This window comes from Parus major, chromosome 1 (genome assembly GCF_001522545.3).
Source record: "Parus major isolate Abel chromosome 1, Parus_major1.1, whole genome shotgun sequence".
NCBI classification, from domain to species: domain Eukaryota; kingdom Metazoa; phylum Chordata; class Aves; order Passeriformes; family Paridae; genus Parus; species Parus major.
In genome coordinates this window covers 102,807,600-102,825,679 of record NC_031768.1, presented here as the reverse complement: position 1 = coordinate 102,825,679, position 18,080 = coordinate 102,807,600, and the positions used below count along the sequence as shown (strand labels likewise).

The 18,080-nt window shown below is 36.0% G+C and overlaps 1 long non-coding RNA gene across 2 annotated transcripts in view; it reads left to right on the top strand.

Moving 5' to 3' along the window:
* LOC109022696 overlaps positions 1–18,080 on the top strand; it is a 225,364-nt gene that overhangs the window by 78,666 nt on the left and 128,618 nt on the right. For both annotated transcript variants that reach the window (XR_004499659.1, XR_004499660.1), the window contains exon 3: positions 13,436–13,480. This is a non-coding gene — a long non-coding RNA (uncharacterized LOC109022696). The remainder of the gene's footprint in view (positions 1–13,435; positions 13,481–18,080) is intronic.

The following is an 18,080-nucleotide window of genomic DNA, read 5'->3' as shown; positions in this document are numbered from 1 at the left end:
TTCTTCTTTTTTTGCATGTGTGAGATTGCAGTTCGAGCCCCAGTAAAATGCACAATCCAGCTGGTAAATTCTCTCATTGAGCTGTAAAGCAGGACTACAATAAGCAAGACCCAAGTTACTGCATTCATCAGTTTCTCGGTGAATTTTGTGACTTTATTTTTGGTGCTTAGGGTTTAATTTCTCACTGAAGTAGAGCAGCACATTGTGGCGCCACACAAACAAGAACAGCAAAACAATAGAAACCCCAACGCACCGACGGCCACCGCTACTCCATTGTAGCTTCCAAAGGCACTCTATTCTTCCCAGCCCACTTGATATCCTGCAGGTTGTGGCAGTACAATTCACAGGAAAAGCTTAGACATTGAGCTTGCACGCTTCTTGACTCCATTTTAAACCCTTTGTTCACACCAGGGTGGCATTTTTTCACACCACATGTGGCAGCTTTGACTCCCATCCAGCTTGTCGTATAGAATCAAAGTCTCTGATTTCTTACATTCCCAGTGTTGTTCCCTGAGTTGCTGTATTCTTTGCTGCTCCCAAAATATTATAAATCTTCATTTCAGACGTAGGATTTTTAAGCTTTATGGACTGTGGGATAAGACAGCTGTACCTGCACACTTAGATTTGGTTAAAATCAAAGCAGTTTGCAGGGGAAGGGAAGAGCTCTTTTCCCCTCCCTCTTCTCTTTTAAAAAAATCTCAACACTGGCAACTAAAATCTATGTGGTGAATTTGGTATATATTCATTCAGTCTGATGTGTGTTTTGCAGAAAATAATTAAGTAATGTGTAATACTATATGTTTTGGAATTTGTAGATTATATTAGTGCTTGTAGTTTGTTTCAGTATTAAAATATTATTCATCTTAAGAGATTCTTTTGTTGCACACAGGCGTCATCTGTTGTGCGCTCTTTTTCCTACTTTTCCAAAGAAAACATTCGTCTGCAATTTTGCTGAAAGTTTTATATGCTATGTCAATAATAAGTTATGCTTCAAACTAATTTTGAAGAGAACAAAACTAGTCTACTGATATGAATGTCCCTAAAATATACATTTTTTGAAAGTTTATTAATAGAAGATATATTGCTTAAATTAATGTTCAGTGCAGCTAAAATGCCACTTGACTCCTGAAACAAATGCTAAAGTATATATTTCTTAGTAAGAAACATTACCATGGATTTTAAGTGCAAAGTGACAGGGCAACAATAACATTTGGATAAAAATTGTCACAGGAATTAATGTAACTTGTACTTCACGCTTTTTGATGTATTTTTTTAAATGATCAATGAAAATTAAATGGATGTGTGATTTGAAAGAACGTTCTCAGTTCCATGTATATTTACGAATCTGTACATTCATTGTTGCTGGTTCACTCAGCTGAAGATAATAGAATAATTTCTCCTTGGCACATATGCTAGCCTGTAGGTTGACATGACTCCCTAATAAATATTTTGACTCCAGGGCTGTTGTTTGTTGCTGTTTGTCAGGTGGTTAGAATGGTCTTTTGGCTGCCGCTCCCCTCGCGAACTAAAATATTAAAATGTATGCTTCCAATCTAGCTGCTCCCTTACTGCATTTTATACATTTTCTGACTGCTCATTCTTTCTTTAAAATATAGTACTGCTGTGTGCTTAATGCATACTGCTTATTCACCAAAATCCACCTAATTATTTACGGTGTTTATGAAATTCTTACATTGGTTTTATGATTTCTTTTAAGTATGACATAAAATTGTATTATGTAACAGAATAGTTCAGAAGCAGTCTCTAGAAAGACAAAACAGCCCTGTTCTTTTCTGTTTTATAAAATATAATAATTTTATGTGCTTGTTTTTATGCCATTTATTTGCTGTTTGTTTATGGAATATTAGATGTTAAGTTGTTAAATCGTCTTAGCTAGTCTGATATATAGCAGCATTGAATAACAGTCTGTTCCAATTAGTCTTTATTTTGTATTTCAGTCCAAAATCTCAGAGATATAATCTAACCTCTAGTAATAATTTATTTTCAGTTAGAAACACAGTTTTATTAGCTCTGCTCCTAAGCAGATTTTGTGTCATTAAAAAAATCCAAAATATATGAAAATAAACATTTAACTCATGCTTGTTTGAGGTTTTTTGTCTGTGATTTTTCAAAAAACATCAACACTCCAAAAACAATTAGAATCCACATCTAAAAATAGTTTTATTTTGCATACTAACTTATACAAAATTTATAGAAATGTTCTTTGAGAAGATCAATGAATATTTAACTGAAATTGCATTAAAATGGATTTTTAAAAGTTACCTATTACTTTAAAAAGTAATTAATCTCAATTAACATTTCTAAACACAGAATGTGACATTGTTTATTTCTTTTTTGCCAAGCACCTTAGCATTTTCTGCAGTTTAGCTAGCTAAAAAGTCCAGACATTCTGAATGCAATTTTAGATCATACAAAAAGAGGTTTTTTTATGAAAACTGAAGCTATAAAAAGGTGAACTCTTTCAGAATGCAATACAGTAACTTGTGCTAAGCACTTATTTTCCAAAGCACGCTATAAGGAAACAAACATAAAATACTCATGCAAGCTTACCCATTTACTGTTTAAATATTAAAACAGTGACTCAGAAAAGCAATGGACACACACTTAGCAGAAAGTTATTTTGCTATCACAGTTATCTACATCTAAACTTGACATCACACAGCATTTTTAGAAGACTCAAGTATGAATTTCTCAGAAACAAGACAAGTTCAGTAAGTGTATCAAAATTAGTTTACCTACTTTCACAGCGCTTAATTACTGAAGAAAAGGCCTGATCTTATTTCATTAAAGTGTCATGAAGCAGAAATATAGAACAAGCATTTGTCAATATCCATTCCAGAAAATCCCAACTTTTATTTCTTGGCATTTCTTACTTTTCCCCATGTTTCTTCAGACCCTCTTCACGTTAATATTTCTTCTATTTCCAGAAAAGAGAAAGGGTTGGGGGGGTGGGAAACCCCAGCAACAAAACCCCACAAACAATCAGCAAAAGCATAATTGGTTTATATTGCCTTTCAGCTTGTGTCCTGTCGTCATATTATTAAATCAGATCATACATACTCCCCTAAAATTCAGCTTGGAGTAATCCTCTGCTACTTAAGGCTGGATGAAAAGAGTACTCATTGTGAATTATGTTTCATCTGTCACAATAACCTTCTTTATTCTTTAGTGCACCTCCCCTTTGCCTGCGGCAATTAGAGAAAATAGGTATGCCTTGAAGTATGAGATAGTGGTATCTCAAAAATATATATACTGATGTCATATACAGACAACGCTGGGTTAGCAGCACCCTGAAGAATATATAAACCCTTTTTTGATGCAATCCAAATTGTTAGAACAGAGTAGAGGCTGGCGTATTGTACAACGAGTAGGTGCTGATGGCTTTCTCAAGATTATTGTTTTTTTGACAAGCAGTGATCAGAGGTTTCGCCGTTCTGTTAAAAGAAGAGTAAAAACTTGCTTACCGACTGATAAAATTTTCCATGTTAGCTACAATTCTGTTTGTTTGGTTGTTTTTTTTAAATTCGAAGTTGTTAGAGAATCTTTTTCTTCACTCCTCCCTGAAATTCCTGGAGTTCTGCTGAACTCTTTGACTGAACATTTCAGCTACATTTTCTCAGTGGTTTAGCATTATTTTCATAGTTCCTTGCAGTGATGTGGACATTTAACTGTTTCATCTTTAAAATAAAATAAAACACATATTTAAAAAAAAAAAAAAAAGTTGACCAAAAAATTTTTTTGCACTGGTAGAAAAGAGCAAAAACCCATGTTATCACACGTTAATTTTCCAAATTATTTGCATTTCTGTATCAAGGGAAAAAAGGAATATAAACTCTTTTAGGGTTCTAGTCACCACTGTCAGGTTATTGTATCTATTAGAATACCTGTCTTTTCTTTAAGATTATCTACTTTACTGTATTTAACAAGCAAGCAAAAAGCAATATTTTTTGGATTTTTTTTTTTTTACTCTTTGAATTAATTTTGGAAGCTTTCCAAGTTCACATTTGTTTTTCTCCTGTGTTATTTTTAAAGCCTTATGGCAGCAAGCCTCCAGTTGGTATCTTGTTTTGAAAACCGTCACCATTCTGGGCTGTCCGTACCGATTCCAAATCAGCCTCCCTTGCACTTTAAGAGGGCTGATGTTCAACAGGAAATGATAAAAAGAGAAAGTACCTTTAAAAAAAAAAAAAAAGAAAAAGAAAAAAGTGCTAAATCAAGCAGGTTAAAACAAAGAGATTCTGCTGCGAGGCTGGTCTAACGTTAAAACACTGTTATTAAAGTTCCTAAGAAATTACTATACTACAAAAACCAATAATACTTGTGAATAAAGGAAGAGAGTTTGGCCCACTGCACAGGTTTGGGCACAAAAGTGCTTGCTAAGCTATCTATTTCACACATGCAACGACAGAAGGTTCGATATTCATTCGATCGATGACTGAAAAGGCACAATGGCAAAATCGGACGGACTTCTTTTCAAATACAGATCTCCGATGTCCCCCTACAGTCTGCAGTCGCACGGCTGGTGGTGTGGCACAGACGGAGCAAGGGTTACATCAAGGCTGTTCTCTGGACCGTGCAAACAGTCTAGACCAATGACCTGCAGCATCGTGCCCTTTGAAGAAGAGGCAAGTTCAGTCACGATGAAGAAAAATCAAGGCGTACCCCTTTTAACAATAGGGAGCAGCTCGTGGCTGCAAAGAGGTAAGCAGGGGTAAGCAAAAAAGGCATCTGCTTCCATGGTTACAGGCCAAGCATGGGAACCTTGCTTTTGAAGAGGGACAGTTCTCAGGCTCCCTCACAGGCTATGTCATGCATTATAAGCAAAGGCAGGTTGAGCTGAAATCCGCAGAGTTATTTCAGAGTAAAATGATACGCGAGCACATGGCTGTTAGCAAAAAAAAAGTCACATGACTGTTTAGAAGCAGCCTTGCACTGTTTCTGAATCGAGCCTTTCGTTCGGGGCAGTTTCTTCTTCTTTTCTTTTTTTTAATCGTCCTTTTTTTTCCCCCCCTCCGCTTTTGCAGCAAACTAAGGAAACTGGGAGAAGGTTTATACAAAACAAACATTTGTTTGATACACAAGATACTGGCTATTCTCCTTCTCTAAACTGAAAAAAAGGTCAAGGGTCAATGTTTTTTTGTGACAGGGCCACAAATCCTTTTGTTAACGTAGCTTTAGCAAATGCCATTTAAAATAAGATTTTGCTTTTCTTTCCAAGTGCATATTATTAGTTTGACAAAGTATGAAAGTAATGAATTTCTGTTTCTCTGCAATAACTTTTTTTGTTCCAGTATTTTGTCTGTTCCTTTTTTTTTCATTTTTTGGGCTCTACAATGCCAATTTTTTGAGATTTGCACTTCTAGAAAAGACAACTAAAAAAGCACATAAAATCAACACATAATAGTCCTGCCATCTTCAGGGGGAAGAGAAAAGAGAATTATCTGAAGGCATAGGTAGTAAAAATGTGATCAGTGATTATAAACCTGCGGTGTAACCATTAACCTTTGAGAATCCTTATGTTTGTACTTTGTTTCCTTTTGCTTTGTTATTCCTTTAGCTGCTATGTGTTACATTTCCTCCCCAAAAATTAAAATGTGCAGTGTACTTGCCTCGGCATAGATGTGCCTGGGTTTTGAGTTGTGTTTATTACATCTGTTCTGTGACATTTTAACTGTTTGTGGTTGTTTGTAAATTTTGATGGTTTGCTATTTTATTAGAATTTTACTGTTAAATAGTTTGCTTTAGTAGCTTCTGTTACTATATGATGGTCTGTATTATTGCAAGCTATAGCATTTTTCTTCTTATTATCAGTATGAGATTAATTTTATTCCAACTATTCTTGTTAAAATTGAGGGGAGTGGGGGGGATGGTGGGAGGGTGAACTGTGAAACAGTTTAAAGTTCCAGAAACACTAATAATTACATCATTTCAATCTGTATATTTCCTACTCTTTAAAAAACTGTAGGGACCTATGGTACTTTGTAGAATTTGTATTGCTGTCCTATAAATGTAATTAATATTTATGAGTGTATCAAGGGCAGTATTTTCTCAGGGTGTATTCTGAACTTTAGGATGGTTTAACTGAGGACTGAGGACTGAGTATTTGAAATGAAAGGATGTATCTGAATTAACTGTAAGTTGCCCTCAAATAAGAGCAGGCTTTTTTAAAAAAAAAAAAAAGGTTTTGGCCTTCCCTGCACATTTATGGGCCAAAATTATCCAGCAAAAAAAAACCCCAAAAACTACATTGGAAAATATGAGCATGTATATAAATATAAAATATAAATATGCAATATAAGCAATTAAACATTAACAATAAAAAGTAGGAAGCCCATTTTCTTAAATAATCAATCTGGTCACAATCTGGATTAATTGGATTCATTCTGGATAATTTATACCCTGCATATTAATTCCGTTTTCAGCTGGACTTTGACATGATTGCAATCTCTACCTTTTCTCCAGAATGTCCATTAATTAGTCCCATTAGTTTAAGAGAAGAATCTATTTGCTTGTCTTTTGTGGAGGCTGTTAGATGTAATAAGAAATTCTGATATTCCTGCTGAACTACAGATGCATGTTAATGATGGCAAACATTTTCATGTACTCACTGCACTTTACAAATTCATACACTGTGTGGAAATGCTATGTGAAATTCTCCATTTTTATACCTTGCAATGATAAATTAAAAGATGAAATGATCTGTCATATGAATAGCACAAACAGTGCAAAAGACAGTGCTGTTGTACTTGGTATTCAAACACTGCTTGAAATTAATCACATGTGAATAAAACATTCAGTTTTAACTTCTTTTTTTTAAAGAAAGAGATTTGCTGCTGGAAGAAAGATTTTATTTTTTTTTTAAGTGGAAGGCTTTCTTCTTGTCCATTTTAATGTAATTGATAACAAAATAATTTCTATATTCACAGCAGTCTACACAGTTTACCAAGGAAAGGATCTGATCTTAATTATATTCATTCTCATTTCTTGAAATAATTAGTCTTCTCCTGTAAGGAGCTGAGGAGCACTGCAGTGAAAGATGTGTAAGACTTGGTGTTGAAGGGAAAAGTTACATCTCCATGAGCAATGAAAACATGATTGTGAAACCATTAAGTTTTATTTCCATTGGTATTTGTGTAGGGTAGTTTTTACCATGTGTTGATGTCTTGCCCCAAAACACACATGGTCCTGTCTTTCTAGTGTTGTGACACTGAGGTTCTGAAAAATTTTTGGGCAGTTGCTTGAGCCATGTGCCAACTTTTCATCTGGTTGATTCAAGCTAAAGTTCAGACTGTCAGTTTGAGGCCTTTTACTTCATTTCAGCCAACGGTGGCTAAGAGCCAGAGATTTCGCTTTTCCCTTTTAGGCCATTCATTAAAATGAAGGAGTAAATCATCTAAACATCTTATTCCCCTTCTTAAATACCTCAAAATCCCTCAAGAAGCACCACTGTTTTGTAACCTCCATTGTGATATAGAAGCCAATTCAGCTTCTTTGAACCAAGGTCAAAAACAGGGTGAAGGAGGGTTTGTTGTTTGGGTTTTTTTTTTTAATACAGAAGATGCCTCCTGGATGTTGGCAAGTTCTATGGTTTACATAGAAAGGATTATCAGGCACAATTTCTTTCATAAACACTGCAATTCATATCTGCCATAGTATGCCAAACCAGAACAAAGAGACCATGATCTTCTTGCTCAGTGGAGAATTCTGCAGTTTGGGACCATCTTTAAGCAATTTGCTCTCTGGCTTTAAGCAATTTTGACACTGTACTTTTTTATGATATGTAACAATGTTGTAAATCATCATTTCAAGGACAGTAGTTTATCATGCTGCACATCCTAATGATCTACTGGATAAAATAAAGGCAGCGAAAACTAGATGAAAGCCCAGGTTTTAGTCTGGTGATACGAGATGAATTACAGTTAACTCAAATTTAAGGAGAAGGCTCCTTTTATACCCAATGTTTCTAAAATTTTTTTGGTTAATTCCAACTAAAAATCCTTTGATCTTATTCTTCAAATAATCCTTTTCTACATTACCTTAATGACACAGAATATTCAAACCTGACTGTGGACTTGCTAAGAGCAAGGACTTGGAGAAACCTATGGGGCAAAGAATCATCTAATCTTAAAACTGGTGTTTGAATTTTGGTAGCATGTGAAAGCCTCCTTAAAACCAAGAGCCCTGATAGTGAAGTCAAAAAAAGTTATTTCCTTTTGGTACTGTACATGGATTTGCTTTGTTATGAACTTGGGAATGACTAACTGCATCCACTTTGATTTAATACACAAAACAAATTAAGTCTCTGGCTCTTGAGTATTCTTCTTGGTCTATAATCCCCACTACCAAAAGCCTTAGAAAATCTGATTAAGTTGTTGCCCCTTATTCAAGTCTCATTCCAGATGCATTGAATATAAATAACAGATGCAAGATGAACTCTCAAATGATCAGAAAATCACATTTTCTCACTCAGTGTCATAATTCTGTGATGGTTTGAAATGGAAGTTTGTCTGATTCCAGGAGCATCTCAAATATATGGGATTCTTTTCAGGGCTGTCATTTTCTGAGCCTCTGTTATCGATAAGTAGTGCATATATCCCATTCACAGAAAGGAAATCTTCAACATTAAAGAAATATTGTTTGTCCAAAATAACTTGATATTTCTGCTAGCTTTTGAAGAGACATGCAGAACAACAACAATAACAGCTTTGTTCAGGTGTAGAACCTGGCTAAGTTAAAATCACAGTCACAAGTGATATAATCGCAGGATAAAAATATTTATTATTTGGTCATGCCAAACAACCATAGATTGCAGAATAGTTTTGGTTGGAGGAGGCATGAAAGGTCACAAAGTTAGAGAATATTCTGAGTTAGAGAGGACCCACAAGGATCACCAATTCCACCCCTAAAGTGAGTGGTCCCTAGAGGGATCAAACTCGCAGCTTTGGCATTATTGACACCACGCTCTGACCAACTGCTCTCATCTCAGGGACAAGGTGATCTTGTTCCAACAGCCTTGCCATGACACCTGCTGACTAATTGATTGGGTTGCTCAATGTTCATCTGACCTGGCCTTGGACATTCAGGGAGGGATGCATTCACAGCTTCTCTGGACAACACATGCCAGTGTCTCACCACCCTCAGAGTGAAGAATCTCTTCCTAGTATCTATGTATTCCCTTTTAGCTTCAGTTCATTCCCCCCCTGTCTTATTGTTACAAGCTCTTGTAAAAAGTCACTTCCAGCTTTCCAAACTTCTTCAAGTGTTGAAGGGTCCCAGTAAGGTTTCCCCCAAGCCTTCTCTCTTCCAGGCCTGACAATTTCAACTCTCTCGTCTTCATAGGACAGTTGCTCCAGCCCTCTGATCATTTTTGTGGCTTCCTCTGCACTCTCTCCAACAAACAAATCTGCTTTTGCGTTTTTCTGAGAGCCCCAGAGCTGAACACAAAATTCCAGGTGGGGTCTCATGAGAGTGGAGTGCAGGGCAAGAGTCATCTGCTGGCCATGCTGCTTTTTATGCAGCCAGAATATGATTTGTTTTCTGATCTGCAAGAAGATGCATAATCCTAAGGTAAAAAAACAATAGAAAATATGTAGAAAACAATGGAAAACAAGTAGAAAACATGGTTGCTTTTGCCTTTCTAATATTTTCAGAAGATCATCACAATGATTCTTTTTCTTTAAAATGCCTTTTCCTCAGCATTTGCCTCTTCCTTTTTATATTTTTTTTCATATTTGATTTTTGCCTTCCCTAACGAAACAGTCATGGAAGAGGGACTTCTCAGGAAGAAATATTGTCTATTTTTTATTATATGCTATTATATGTCGTAGTATTGCATAGTGTTGCATGCTATTTCAGAATCAGGGGTGGAAATTTGCCTTGTATTTGTATATACAGAAGAGCTCTGGAATTTATACATTACTGACAAGAATGTATTGTGAAGAAATCTTGTAATATGTTTACGCTTGAGAGTAGGGTACTTTGCAAACTAGAGCAAGCATCCAAAGTTATTATACCAGTATTGAAAGAATACATATCAGACTGCAAATTGAGACCAGTCATTTCAGAAAAGAGAAACTTCAGAAGCATATGTGCTTAATGATGCCACTGTCAAGGACATGTTCATGGGAGTTCTGTTTATGAGAGTTCTGGCCTAAGAAAATAGCATTTTCATAAAAAATGAAAAATCTGATGGTTTTTGGTTTATGAGGGGCATGATGGTTGATAGTCTGACATTAAAATATTATCAGAAATTACATTCTGAAAAAAATGATATTTCTGTGAAACCACATCCCTTTGAACATTGTGTAACTAAGATTTTGGGTCTGAATGGTAATCCATTTCCCTTGTAGTCCCTTGGCATCCACCATTTTTGAATGTGTGATGCTAAAGGGGACATCCTACCTGTACCCTTCAGTATCTGCTTATGTATTGGTCTATGAATTTGTCCATGAGCCTGAACTACCTGGAATTTAATAATTTTGGTATTGTGGTTCAAGGAATGAAGTTGTTCAGTTTTTGCCCTTCTGAGAGTTATTCTGATTTTTGCTTTCTGAGCACCAAGTAGGATAACAAGTGCTCATAACTTCTGCTTTGGTGAATAGCTCCACTTTGAATTGTTTGTATTTGTGTACAGCAATTTTCCAAATATTCTCTAATATGACTGACAGTGATTTTCATTAAAACTTCCTCATTTATCCCCTCTCCTAAAGGATTTTGTCTTAGCACTTGTGTCACTTGAAAAGTTGTTCAAATGCTTGTATATAAGCAGGATTGGTGAGATGTGAAGAAAACCTTCATGACTTTATACAGGCCAAGTCAAACTCCTGAGACATTCGGTCCAGCCTGTGACTTGCTGCAAAACCTCTGTCTGTAAAACCTATTTATCTCTACTAGAACTTCCTTCACAAAGCAAAATAAAAATGGTATAATGGTTACACTTTTTTCTCTTTTATATTTGGAGGATTTCAGGTAAATTCTTAAGATTCAACAGTAGTCAAATTTTAAATAATAATCCACTGTGAGATCATGTAGTACAATAACTACCTTGATTTTCCTCTGGACATGAGGGAAAGTATCAGATTCTTTTTGATTTTAATCTGTTCCTTTTGCAGAAAAATTCCATAATTATTCCATTGGAGAAGATGATAGAAATATATATTTGTGCTTGTTTGTTTTGGTTATGTTTGGTTTGTTGTTTGTTTTTTTTTAATTTTAAATTTTATCTTTTCCTATTCAAATACTTCAAGCTTTTTGCTTAGCAGATGTAGTTAAAGAGTTTTGGTAGAGATGGCAAAAAGCATCCTGAGAACTTTCTCAAGTCCACATCCTTTCATTTATGATTGACCACAATTCAGCATATTTTAAAATACCTGTTCCTCCTCATGTGCTACTCTAGAATATCAATTGTTAAACTGTAATTCTGTCAAATCATTATATAAACACTTGATTTCTGAGGTGAAATTTTGCCACCTCTAGTTACTGTGTCTTTTAAAATTGTACTAGAAGAACCATTTTCAATATGCGGTTCAAAAGTACCATCAATGGATAATCCAGAGAAAACTTCACAATTGACAGACTGTGGGGAATGGAAACAGGATGAAGTCTGAAAACTTAGTTATGTACATGGTTATGATTGCTTGTGCTATTATCTGCTATCTCGAGATTTTTTAAAGGAAATGAAGGAGCTGACTATATTAATAAAGCACAAAATAAGCTCTTCTGTTGATTCAGTCTAGCTCACTCCAACTGAGGTATTTGTTTAGGCATGGTCAGTGAAGAGTATTTCTAGGGCAGAACAGATTTCATCCAGTCAGAAGCTAAAAACAGATCAGATGAATCATGCTGTGAAGTGTCTCTCTGATTCTAAAGTCACTAGCTCAGAGATGCTGCTTAAAACTAGGTAAGAGGAATTTCATCCAAACTAACTGCAACTCCAGTGATCTGATATGTCCATGAGCAAGGTTTATGCAATTGAAAATAGTATCAAGTTGGACCTTTCAGATAATTAAATAAAATTAGTAATTCCTCCACATGAGGCACGACAGCAACCTCTCCAGGAATGCTGCCAAGCATTCGGAGTGCCCAGGTGTAGGAAGCATGAATTTAGGTGTAGCAAACAGAGAAAAAAATGGGACTAAAACAAATAGTGGGAAGGGAAAGGTTATTGTGAGGATACTTACTGCTTTATTTCTCTTCAATAAAATAAAGACCAAGAGAAAAGGTACACAATGAGAACAGGAGAATTGTGAGTGAAGGAGAGCAATTTAATCTGAAGAACAATGCTGAGACAGAAATAATTGGCAGAAAATCAGACTGGAAGTTAGAATATTTCTAGCCATCAAAGCAGCAGTGTTCTGGAGGAGAATCCCAATAAAGTGGTCATATTTTTCCATAAACATCTATCTGCAAGGTAGAAAATGATACATTTATGAAAGGGAATGTGAAACACAGTCACCTCTGACAGCAGCAGCTTGGACTGGATATGCCACCACTTTGATCCTAGAAGGGCATGTATATGCATGACTGCACTTATTGAAGTGACAGTAATTATGCTGTAGATATGCCTATACTATCAATGTGAATATGTTGTGGTGCTTCTTTAAACTTGTAATTAATACTAATTGAGCTCTCAGAGACAGAAGGGTTCTTCCTTTAAAATCCTGTGCTTTCTCTGAGTGTAACAACAATTTTCTAACTTATCCCACTTCTTGAAAAACTCCATGTTAATGAAAGGAAGGCACTAAATATGATCTGTTGATTACAAACAGCTCAGAGGATTTCTTACTGTGTAAGCTAAATATCTTCTGCCAGCATAGTGGTTCTGCTACATGTGTTTTCCCTTAGCATTGTATTTATTGTATGAGACATGTGATTGTAGATTAATACTTTCCCTATGTATTCTGCTAAACACAACTTTGTGTTTGCTGTGAAGATGAGAAAAAATATAGGGTTTGTGCATTGATTCACTCTATATATTTTCTAACAATCTGCAAAGAGAAAAAAGAACTCTCAAGGGCTAAAATTTAGTCTAAGAAATTGAGTTGGTTACTTTATAAAAGTAATAAAATTGTGAATTTATTTGCATGCAAAGCTCACCACACAACTAAATGTGCATCCAGCAAGAGAGTTCCCCTAGCTTGATGTGCTGAAAGGTTATGGGGCCTGCAAGACAGAAGATTTTGTACCATGTTATCTTGTTGTTTCAGCTACTGGTATATGACAATTCCCTTAAATTTGTTAAAGTTCATCAAGTCTTGTTAAAAAAAATAACTTTTTGTCTTTAAATTGCATAGTTACAGGACTTAACACTATATCTTTCTTTGAAACAGGCTTCCTTTTGAAATACCAGGTGCAACTCAGCTAGTTTATTGCAGGAGTCCTGTATCCCTGTTCTCACGTGCTGTGTCTCTTCCAGGTGTACAGCTGCCATTCCAGGTGTTGGCTGCTCCACAAGCTGCAGGTAAGCCCTGAGAGCACTCCCCAAAGTCCATGTCCCACTCACCATGACCATCCCCTGGCACACAAAGCTGAGGGCAGTGCAGCTGCTCTCCACCCCACAACAGCTTTCCCAGGACAGTGAGAGGATGCTCCCTCTGCATTTCAAATGGCTCCTGAGGAGCTCAGATGTGGTGCTTCTCCTCACAGCACAGGGCTGGGTTTCAAATCAGAATGGGCCATCATGTAGTTTAAACTCTCAAGTTTGTACATTTTGTGCTATTACTCCCTTGCATTTTTTTCTTTGAAGCAGGAAATTATTTTTATTTAATCCACTATTTATCTTCATAGAAAAAGTGATTATTTCATGAAATGAAGTATCAAAATTTGTGCCTTTTATCCAGCTTAAATTTGACCAGCTTCAGCTTTGAACCATTGAACAATTGTTTTCTGCAGGCACTTATAGGTGGTATTTGTTTTCCTGTAATGACTGCTATATATATTTGTTCAAGTCAGCTAAAATAGATCTGAGATCATTTAAGACTTTCGCTGTAACACATGTTCTCCAGTATTCGGTATTTGCATCTCTTCCTTCACCTCTATTTTTCCCATATCATTATCAAAATACACAGAGTTCTTTAATGTAACTAGGATTATTATAGATCCTGCAGTTGGAGAAAAAAGCAGTTGTCTGTCACTTCTACTTCATCATCCCTTTGAACATTACAGGGTTGTGCTAAACTTTCTGTGCTGGCACTTTATATTAAACGATGAATGTGTTTACTCTATGTTTACTCAATGTTTACTCTGAGTTTACTCCGTTCCCTTCAACAATGACTCATTCAATTTCTCCTTTCAAGCCAAGGATGGATTGTGAGTTCATGGTTATTCACAAAGGTTTGCATTCTCCACTTCAAATAATTTTGGCTAGGTTCATACTAAACATTACTTGATACCTTTACTTTTCCTTTTTCCTCAGGAAGAGGAAATGACATAAGAATTACTTATTTTTATGGTGGATTCTGGTCATCCTTCCAGCTGATGTGGATATATAATCTCAGAAGGACATCAAGCCACAATGAAAAACCTGTTTATGAACAGGTCTTTTGAACTAAAATATATCTTGAGAACATCTTCAGTTCAGATGTCACTGATTTGGGATACTGCTTATCCAGCACACATCCATGTAAATGGGAATTGCATTTCAGTATTATGAGTGAAATATTCAGGAATATTGCCCATGAGTGTGAAAGAAAAACATAATTGGCTGCTTAATATTTAATTATTAGAATGTAGTAATATCACGTCTTGCATTATTTTTATGGTCTTTTCTTTCCATTACTGTACTTGTTTTGTATATCTAGAGAAAATTTTGCTCAACTTTCTGCTGAAAAAAAAGAACAACATAGGAATTAAAAAAGGGATCTGAATCCCTGCTTGTAGGATAGTGGAAGCCAGCTGTCCAAACAGACTGCATATTTGGTCATAAATTTATTGAGAAATGAGTGTGTTTTATTAATAAGAATGTGCACTTTTGACATTATCTTTGCAGTCAGAATAGAGCTGAATATAAACTCAGTTAATCAGTCTGAATACTAATATTAGTAGAATGAGAGGGAAGTTCTCTTTTTGTAATATAGGACTTTTTCTTCTGGAACATTAGAAGTTAAAGAAATAAAAAGGGAACAATGATCTTTTAGTCAGAATAAATGGATGAGTTGCTGTTAGAGGTGGATATCCTACAGAGTAGTCCCCATTCACCAAATCACATTATTTTTATGGTGTCTGGACTATGTTGACAAAAACTTTCCTGGTTTTGCCAGTAGAAGAAATTGTCAGCTCCCATATTAAAGACAATTTATCTGGTGTGCAAAATAATATGTACTGGCTGCAATATTTTTGGTGTAGATTTTACCCTGGTATTTTATAAGTCAAGGAATCTGCACACTGAATACTTTGGTCAAAAAATTATGCACAATGTATTTATCATTTTCTCTCCTTTGAAGTCCTTTAGTCTTTTTATTCATTAGCATACATGGTTAGAAATTATCCAGATATTTCTGTTTGGGAAATATTCTTGGAAAAAGACAACGATTGGAAATAATACCTGTACTTCTCCAATCTGATAAAATTATGGCATACAAAAAAAAACCCCAAAATATGGATTGGTGTGTGTTTTAAAAAAACTGGTAGGATATACTGATCAAAGTTGAGCTTAGCTATTAGTAGAACAGTTTTCCATTAAATAGGAGGAAACTGGAATAACTCTACTGTACATGTTCAAAGAAATCATCCTTTCTTCTCAAGGAAAATCCCAAATATAAATATGCCATTGTTTGCTGTGCATGTGGTGACCAGTCCGGGTTATATTAAGTTGAAGTTAGTGCCATCTGGTGGAGAAAAGAGTGTTATATCCCAACAGTTGGAAGCAATTCTGTCAGGATTACATCCTCTGCACCTGTGTGGATGATATGTGTGTGTGTATGTGTATAAACAGAGAAAAATAGATATATCTACATACGATACTGATTCTGAAATAAATTTCAAATATTCAGTGATACAGAACCTGCTGAATCTGAAATTAGTCGAGGGTAGAGAAGTGTAGGAAAGAAAATAAGGAAAACTTCATAGTTAGGAAAGAGAGATATGCAATATTTGTGCTGTGGTCCTGCCAGTGTGCCCATATTCCTGTAGTAATACTCCTAATCACAAACCTTGTTCCAGGAATATTTCTTCACAGCTGGCGATTTTACACTTTTTGTAGTGTTTCATGTGGCACTTCCTATTATAATTTCATGGAATCATAGAATGGTCTGGATTGGTAAAGAACATTAAGATCATTTAGTTTCAACCCCTGCCATGGGTAGGGGCACCTCCCACTAGACCAGGTTGTTCAGAGCTCCATCCAAACTGGCCTTGAGCACTTCCAGCTATGGGGGATCCACAACTTCTCTGGACAATCTGTGCCAGTGCCTCAGCATCCTCACAGTAAAGAATTGCATCCTAATCTCTGATCTAAACTCTGTCAGTTTGAAGCCATTCCCCCTTGTCCTGTCAGTCCAGGCTCTCGTAAATAGTTTCCATCTTTGCTGTAGACTCCCTTATGTACCCCCTTAATGTACTAAAAGGCTGCAACTAGATCACCCCAAAGTCTTGCCTTCCAAGCTGAACAACTCCAGTTCTCTCAGCCTTTCCTCACAGGAGAGGTGCTCCATCCAACCAATTAACTTGGTGCCCTCCTCTGGATCCTGTCTTAGAGATGACCACAAATATTGTTGCAGAAACATCTGTGCTAATTCTGCCTCCATTCTTTGCTTAGACTTTCTCTTTGGTGCAGTGAGATTGGTCCTCCTTGAGTCTTCACATATACTTGTGATAACTATTGCCTGTTTCTTGAAGGATCAGCCCAGTAGGAATGGAATTGTATGAACAGAACATCAGGGGAGTCTGTGGGGCATTTTAAGCATATTACATTAATTAGGTTTTCTCAAGCTCAAGCTCTTACATAGGATGTAAGAGTCAGTGAAGTGAATGATATGTGAAGTGGTAATAGAAGTGAGATTCAGTTGTGGCAGTGTCAAATGTCTATCTACAGTAATAGATTATTCAGTAACATATGAGAATATGGACACACTGGTGTCCAGAATTTGTTCTTGTTTCATCATTAAGTGTCTTGAAGATTCCAAACAAGATTAGATCTGCTTATGTAAAAATATTAAATAGGTTCTGTCCTTGTCATATGTTGTGTTTTTTCCTGGTGGAGAACAGTACAAGTGGTCCCTTGCTCTTAACATGCAGAATAAATTTCCATTTTCTCTATTAGGTTTGTATCAAATGTGTATTTTTAACCAGCATATTCAAAGAATGAAGGAAAAGTTACAGGGATCCAAGAGTCCCATGAGGTGCAGAGTGGCACAGTCAAACTCCAGGGGCAGAGTAACATTAAAGGCTTCTTTAAAGGGATAACTAAATGTTGACACCCTGTGCTTCTCATCTCTCATGATTCTTGTATATTTTGCTTAAAATTATTTTTCACTTGGTTGATCTTTGCTGCCTATTGCTGTCTTTTGTTTCTTTTTGTCTTCCTTTTTCTGCACTTTCTAGGAGCCAGAATCCTGCCCAGATAACATCTGTCAAAAGGAAAACCATTGACCTTGTAATCCTGTCATTCTGCTCTTAAGACTACATTTTACACACAGGTGTCTGATTTCTTCCTAAGTTTTAGAGGAAGTACTTTTTCATGACTTTGCCATGTAATTGCCTAATGGTTTTTCAAGGGGACAGACACTTTTCACATAGCAAGGTTCTTACTGGGAAGTTTTAACAGTAAATGCTTGGAACTCAAGACCACATCTTGAACCATCTCTGGCTCAGTCTAGTTAATTATTCAAGGCAGAAAAGCAAAGAGCATTCAGAAGGAAAATGATCCCTGGTTCTCTCTTCCAGCCTTCAACTCAACCTAACTTTTACTTTGAACTGTATGAAAGGAGCACCTCAGTTGATTAGCTCTTGATTACAATACTGGTTGATTTTTATTTTCACTGCTGCTGGTAAAATGACCCACGGTGAAACATTCTTTGAAATCCTGGTGACACTGAGATGCAAACTTTCTGGAGTATCTTGTT